An 8,093-nucleotide genomic window follows, 5' to 3' on the forward strand; every position below is an offset into this window, starting at 1 on the left:
CAGGCACCATCAGTTCAACGGATCTGTCTCAGTTAAGGATATTTTGAAGCAAAGAATCTGAATTAACACACTCCTCGAATGTTTTTGTTATCGTTCGTTTAGGCTTATATCACACTGGGGCATTTTACTAAGACTTTGACTTAGTATTACGCCACTACAATAAATGGCAAAAATACTTTTGAAATACATTTCGATTACCTTACTAATTGCTCTAAATATTGCGTGCATATAAGAATATTACAAAGCTAATTACTGCTCACAAAAATTATTGGCTTTACAAGACACTTCGGAAAAGTAATCGAATTACTCTCACATTACTTCTTTATTCTCATGCGTGCAGAAAAAACCAGTGTAAAATGTAACGGAAACACCGAACTCTCACTAGTTGCAACGCACACATCCTTTGGTATTCCCTCCAAATTACGCTACAGGACAAGTTTTTCTTCTTCATGATTTCTCTTACAGCACGAGGCATTACAAAGAGAAGGCAACGCCAGCAAAACAAAGAAGCCCGGATCTTCTGAGGCAACACCAAGAAAAACAACAACCGGAACCACCGCCAGACAAATCGCCATGTTGGACGCATCACCAAGTTTTAACAGAGTAACAAAAGCTCCTCAAGTGTGGGATCCTGCTTGTCCAAGAGTCCACGGCCTAAACTTCACGCGAGCTCTGTACACCAGACATGTTTGGCCAGCTGGTTAAACAACTAGGAGAGCAGCGTCTCACGACGAGGTGGACGGGTCGGGTATGGGGGCAACTGACATAGTTTGGGGCATTCCTCTTGAAAAAGGAGAAAAAATTAACTGACACCACAAGTGCTGACTTGCAACTGATTATTCAATTCAATTCAATTTATTTTACCTGAAGACTGGAAGGATTACTAAATCACAGCTTGACATGACCCAGAAAACCTCCATTAGCCAGTGACAGCATAGTTACTAACAACAGTTAAGAGAAACAATGGAGATATCTAGAATACCAGATACTGTACAATAATAACTTTGCGTAATTTTCAAAACACAAACAAGTTTATTTTCCAGATTTCAGAAATAATACAAGAAATACATCATACATCGGTCATACTACACCAAACGTCCCAGACACTGCGCTCGACCATCTCCAATTTGCCCCCAAAAATTCGTGGAAACTTATCCTGATGTGCATTATGAAAACCTGGAATATTTTTGTCGAAACGAAATTGCTTCGTGAGGTTCGGGCAGTTTGAATTTTTAGAAAAGGCGAGAAACAAGGCCCCGCTCAAAAATTAATAAAAATTCACATATTGAGAAAACACCTCACAATGTTTTTCATTGGTTTTGGGCAAAAATTTTGTGTTTATATTTAATTGGAAGCATGCAGCTTTATACGGCAAAAATATTTTTTTAAATCGAAAAACGAATTAAGATGTACCATCTATTGTTTTTTGCTGTAAATATCAACTTGCTCTCGGAGATTCAGAAACAGCCATTTGCTTCTTCTAAATGTCTAGTACCAATAACAAATGTCGCAAATGATGAAACTGTGACTATCAAAGTAAAAGAAAATACCAGAGTTGCAATAATAATAATAATTGGTTTTGGGGGAAATGAAGTGGCGCAGTATCTGTCTCATATATCGTTGGACACCTGAGCCGCGCCGTAAGGGAAGGGATAAAGGAGGGAGTGAAAGAAGAAAGGAAGAAGAGGTGCCGTAGTGGAGGGCTCCGGAATAATTGCGACCACCTGGGGATCTTTAACGTGACTGACATCGCACAGCGCACGGGCGCCTTAGCGTTTTTCCTTCATAAAAACGCAGCCGCCGCGGTCGGGTTCGCCCCCGGAATAATAATAATAAACTCCGGAGTTGCAAAAAGTGCGTTTTGAAGCAAAAAACAGTGGTCAATTTCGCCCTGAAGTGTTTCAAGTAAAAATACAAACAATAGTTGATTACGTAGAACTATATGTTGCCTCTCAATTCTGAAAACTTTATCGGGGTAGTTTTTGTTTTAAGCAAGAAAATATTTTTTAGAAGTTGAGCTTTCGTGCCGCCAGTTGCGTCGTCCCTTAACGCCACTTTTCCGCAGAACACGGCACCTGGTATGGCACGACACGTACGGCCAGATAGCAACTCCAGCTTGCTGTCGTTCACTGTCCTGCATTTTTAGGGCTGGCGCTAAAGAAGGTATCGAGTGACATTCGGAGGATGGTATGCAATAAACGAGATTGTTTTCGCTTTGGAACTACGAACAGACGCGTTTTGGCGCGGGGCAGCCAAGAGAAGAAAAACGAGGGTATTCTGTGTGCCGCCTCGCATGGACCGTGAGGACGGATGACCAGTGAGCATGGCAGGCACATCACAAGTGCTTTATTTAAATCTGAATAATATCGCGGAGAGTAACACGAGACGCGTTCGCGATGAACGCGGCCTGCTCGCGCGTAGGTGCGTCGCTCGCATGAAGTTCCTTCATCAGGGAAGTGGCTCGTATACTGTTCTAGCTACGTTATTAATACAGAAATTGCAAAGGCTAAATGAAACACAACCAAGACACCACATCGGAAACAACCGGGCATGAGCCTCTGACGGCCACGAGAGACAGGTACCACGTGGTGCTGCTGCATCTCGGATTGCTTTAACACCGGATCTCTCCGGTCATTTCCAGATCTGCGCCTCACAAGCTCTTATGCTGCTGCTCACGTGTGCCATGGCTTTACAGAACTACACCGAAAAACATGGTGCTTCCAGAACCACACCGAACAACTAGCTGACTTGGCCATGTTCCGCCCCGGCAGCGTTAAGAAAGTCTTTTCCCACGAATATCTGTTCGACTACTCAACGTTCCCATGCTTGCGGACAGTGTAAACCTCACTTAAGAACAAGAACTCTACATTCCGTCTGCTCTCAGGGTGGGCAGGGTTGTGCTCTGTGGTGATGAGGTGTGAAGAGACGACGCAACTTCCGGGGCGAGAGCTCAACTTCAAAAATATTTTCTTGCTTTAAACAAAAATTAACTTCATAAAAATTTCAGAAATTAAAGGCAACAAACTGTTTCACGTAACCCGCTATTGTTTGTATTTTTACTTGGGCCACCTCAGGGTAAAATTAACCAGTATTTTGGCTCAAAATGAACTTTTTGCAACTTTAGTATTTTTTTTACTGTTATTTAGAGTCTCATCATATGTAACATTTGTTATAGGCACTACACATTTAGAAGAAAGAAACAAATTTTTCCGACTTTCCGGCAGCAATTTGACATTTACAACAAAAAACGAAAAACGGTACGTTTTCATACAAGTTGTGGATTTAAAAAAAAATATTCATGGCGCATAAAGCTGCGTGCTTCGAATTGAATATAAAGCCAGAATTTGTGTAAATGTCAATAAAAAAAATGCTTAAGTGCTTTCTGAAAATTTCACTTTTTTTTAATATTTAGTGAACAGTAGCTGGCTTCTTGCCTTTCTTTAATATTCAAACTGCCCTCACCTCACGAATGGTTTTTTTTTTCGGCAAAAATATACCAGGGTTTGATTACCCGCATTAGTATAAGTTTCCTTGAATTTTTTGAACCAATTGGAGATGGTCGAGCGCAACGTCTGGGACGTCTGGCGTGCAATGACCCACATACATATTTGAATAAAACTGTACATTTGTACAATCATAACTGAAATCAAAATAGCGTACAGGCACGAGAAACAATAGGTCAGTGAACCAAACGTATATCAAAAACACTACTCTATATTTTGTAAAAAGATTCTTGAACTTGTTTAAACCAAATTATCTTGGCAAATTGATGTTGATTAAGTATTTCTGGGAGGTATTGCCGCAATGACTGAAATTTGTAGATTGTGCGGAAATGTGGAGTATGCCATAAGTCCGTACTACGAGTAGGTAAAATTGTTTTGTATTTTTGTACGACCTGCAGTTCGTACTAAAAAATCCCTCTGCTCAGTAGTTGAGAAGAAGAAAAACGCAAAATGCGGAAATCATATATGTTATTAGCTCTGACGATTTTGTATGAGGGAAATATGATTTGGGTCAAGTGTAGGAACGGAACATTGGCAATACAGCGAATGTCCTTTTTTTCTAGGGCAAGTATTTTTTTATATTTCTTTTTGTTGTGGTAAGCCAAATAACGATACAATATTTTAAATTAGTTAAGAAGAGAGCGTAATATATTTGCAGCTTTACTTTCGTAGGAAGAAGTGTTCGGTAACGAGCGAGTGCTCCAGTTGTTGCAGAGAGTTTTCTACAGAGGCTATGGACATGCGAATCCCAGCTGAGATGAAAAAATAACTCCAAGGATCTTGTGGTCATGTAAAATATCAATTTTTTGTCCAGCATATTTAAAAAACATGATTAAATTTGAGTGGCTTGTTCACTGCCCTGAAAATAACCGCTTCAGTTTTTTTTTGCGCTAACTTTTAGTTTATTCGACTGTGACCAAGTATGGAGTTGTTCAGTATTTCATTAGTATTTTTTAATCAATTCATATTCAAAGTGAATAAAGATAAGAACGCTGCGGTCATCTGTATAAATGACAAATTTCGCTGTTGGAACAACTGTAACAATATTATTTATGCAAGCATTAACAAGAGGAGCTCCCAAAACAGAACCTTGGTTGACACCGCATGTAATAGGCAGAAAGGACGACCGCGCAATGCCTATGCATGCACATTGGCTTCTTCCAGTTAAATATGATTTTATCAGTTCTAGCGGCTTCCAGCGTACACTATACGATGACTGTTTAAATAATAATATCTTGTGATCTAAGGAATCAAAAGCCTTCGTGAAATCAATAAACAGCGCTAACCTATAAATATTATTTTCAATGCTTATCACAAATTTCTCTGTTAGTGTTAATAATGCTGTTTCGGATGATTTGTTTTTCCTGAATATAAAATGGGCTTCAGTCAAAATGTTGTGCTTGTCTAAAATCTACGTAGTGGGATAACCTTTTCAAGTCCCTTGGAGAAAATGGGTATAATCAATATCGGCCTTTAAACTCCTGTCGCCACTTTTATATATTACTGTCACTCTAGTCTCCTTCATACCTTCTGGATACACAGCGGTTTCGAGCAAAAGATTATAGACGTGGACAAGTACCGAGAAAATAAATTCCAAAACGTACTTTACTGGCCCCACTTGCATATTGTTAACGTCTAACGTAGTGCTATTACTTAAGTTCATAATTGTTATATTAGTTTGTTTCGCTTGTTGGCTCCAAGAATAGGCTTTGCGCAGTCCTATTTTTTTTATAGCGCTGAATCGGGGTGGTAGTGTCCTGTGGTACTATGTTAACAATGTGTTCGTGTTCAACAGACATCATTGTCTGTTGATATTGATGTTGGAATAAATTGGATCGGATTGGATTGGAATGTGTTCTGCTAAAGATTTGCCGGTTATTTCACGATATTGGGTGCTTATTTTTCCGGGCCAACGGCCGGTATTTCCGCAGCTGGGGATGGAATGAATAATTTCTCAAGCGGTATCTGGGTTACGGCGAGCAATATCAGAGAACACATCTTGATAGTAAGTTTTGTTTGCTCGCCACAGTTCAGCATTTAACCTATTTTTTTCCGTCTCAAATTCTTGTAGTGCAGCAGACATGCGTCAGCGATGAAAAACGTGGTAAAGATCGTTTCTATTTTTTATCATAGCCAGATGGGGCCTTGTTATTGATGGTTTCCTCACTGTTCTCGAAGGTTTAATGGTTTTAAGAGGAAAGTGCTCCTAATATATTTGCGCAAATATTGCCATGAACTGTGAATACGCATTTTGTGCATATTGTAACGTGGTGGCGACATTGAAGAACACAGTACCAATACTGTGAAAGACAAAAGTAACTTTTATTAGGCGAACCTGTGCCCACAAAAAGAGGCTACACTACAGCACAACGGTAGCGGCGAACACGGTCGGCGATCGTCGAAAATCTGATCTGTTGGTCAAGCGCGTCGGCTGTTATATTGCAGTCATCGAATGTTCCAGACTAATCGTTGTGACCCGCGTGCCTTCCACAAAGTTCTACACCATTCGCGTCAGGCGATGAAATAAGATAACATAAGGTTCGGCTACAACAGACAGCGAATAGAAGCATCGATGACTTGCAAGAAACTTCGGATCGATGCAGGCGCGTCCCGCGCTGTGCGATAACACTTGTTAGGCGGCGAAGCGTGGTCGCCCGATAAATATAAGCACACGTACTTACCCCCTCTTTAAAACTTTCGAAAGCGCTGCTACGGGGGACATTAAGAGAAAGAAAACGAAGGACAAGTCCTTTACATGCGGAAAGAGTTATATAGGCCAAACTGGTAAATGTATAAACACACGGCTACGCCAACATAATTCGTCTTTAAAGGTGGCTCCTTCCTCTAATTTTGCCCTGCATTACAGAGACTGCGAACTTAACCATTCAAACCCGTTGGGAAAAAAATGCATGTGTGCCTCTGTTCAATAGTACAAAAATTCTGTATTGGCATTCCAATCAGCTAACAAGGGAATTATCTGATGCATTTTATTATCACAAAAACTCTGACATGTGCGTCAGCACACCATTTGTTGTCATTCACGATTGTGAAATTCGGTATCTTAATTCAACACAGTGATACGTTTTGTCATTCTGAGGGTAGGCGCATGCGCTGCTGGCTGCCCTGCGTGAGCTATTTAACCTTATGTGTTTTTTCCAATAAACTTCAGTTGATAGTAGCGCTTGTCCTTCGTTTTCTTTCTCTTGGTGTCCCCCGTAGCAGCGCTTTCGAAAGTTTTAAAATGATGTACCAATTCGCTCAAATGTCCGTGTTACTCCAATTTATTTCTAGTACAATGGGCCCTGTTCTGTGTTCTAATCCAGCTCCTCTTGACAACCAGGTAGCTCTGGCCTCCCTTATAGCTGTTTCAGCGTTCAAAGCAAGAATGGCATCCTGGCATGCCAGACGTTCACTGTGCCCTGGTGAAGTACAGCTGATGTGCGGTGGCGTGCTTCCGTCAAAAGGCCACAGTCGCAGGATTTGCCGGATTTTGTCTTCGGAGTGGTGGCGACAGCATCGATTCTACAAGGATTGCCTTTGGGTGGCTTGCGGCAGAGATCGGCAATGTGTGCGGGGCTTCCGCCAATGCTGCGAGCAGGCAAAGAAGTACACAGAGTTCTTGTGGTATTCCACTCGCCCATGGCTACATGGAAAAAAGACGTCGACGAACTCCGAAGACAAGCTTTTGGTCTTGGGCAACCAGGAAGTACCTGAAAAGTTTCAGAAGATCCTCAAACTAGGTCCGAAATTTTGTTTCCAACCAACCCTCCAAAAAGATGAGAAGTTTACGCTGGGACGGTCCATCTCGCGTCAAGCACGAAAAGAGGAGCAACCAAGGTGCATTGTGGATTGTGTGGATGCCTTGAAAGGGACTGAGCGGGGGTCGGGTAATAAGTGGAGTTTTGCTGGTTTGGTCAACTTCCTAACGTCGGAAAAACTTCGTGTGGTTGTATCCGATAAAGAAGGGCATTTTGTTACATTGCCGGAAAAACTTTATCAGGAAAAGGCTAGACATGCCGTTGCAAAAAACTTTAAACCTATGCACACCAGTGCCTCGAAGCAGAAACGAGAAGCGTTACGGTTGTTGGGTGAAATGAACTTGGAAAGCCTGCGTCAGTCTGTTTTGAAAGCGGAGGGAAATTTTCTGGAAGTATTTTGTTCAGCAAAAAACCCATAAAACCGGTATTCCTTTTCGGTTTATTTTTACTGCACGTGCCACATGGCAATATGCTGTTTCAAACTTTTTGCAGAGTGGCTTATGTTCACTTTCAATTGAAGACCCATTTCTTGTGTCTAATTCTTTGGCTGTTGTCGAATATTTGAAGCACAATAACACAGGCTTGGGCGGTATGTTTAGCAATGATATACTGGACCAGTTTTACTCATTGCCTCATGACAAGCTCCTCCAGTGGGTTAATAGATGTATATTAGAAGATAATGATGAACAAGCATTCATTACGAAGTGTGGGGTATCTGTGGAGTCTTTTTTGGAGCTCCTGACTTTTTATTTAGAATCCACCTTTATTGCTTGGGAAGGAAAACTGTCCATCCAAAGAACTGGGGTGTGCATTGGCTCAAAGGTGGCTCCAG

This window comes from Amblyomma americanum, chromosome 8 (genome assembly GCF_052857255.1).
Source record: "Amblyomma americanum isolate KBUSLIRL-KWMA chromosome 8, ASM5285725v1, whole genome shotgun sequence".
NCBI classification, from domain to species: domain Eukaryota; kingdom Metazoa; phylum Arthropoda; class Arachnida; order Ixodida; family Ixodidae; genus Amblyomma; species Amblyomma americanum.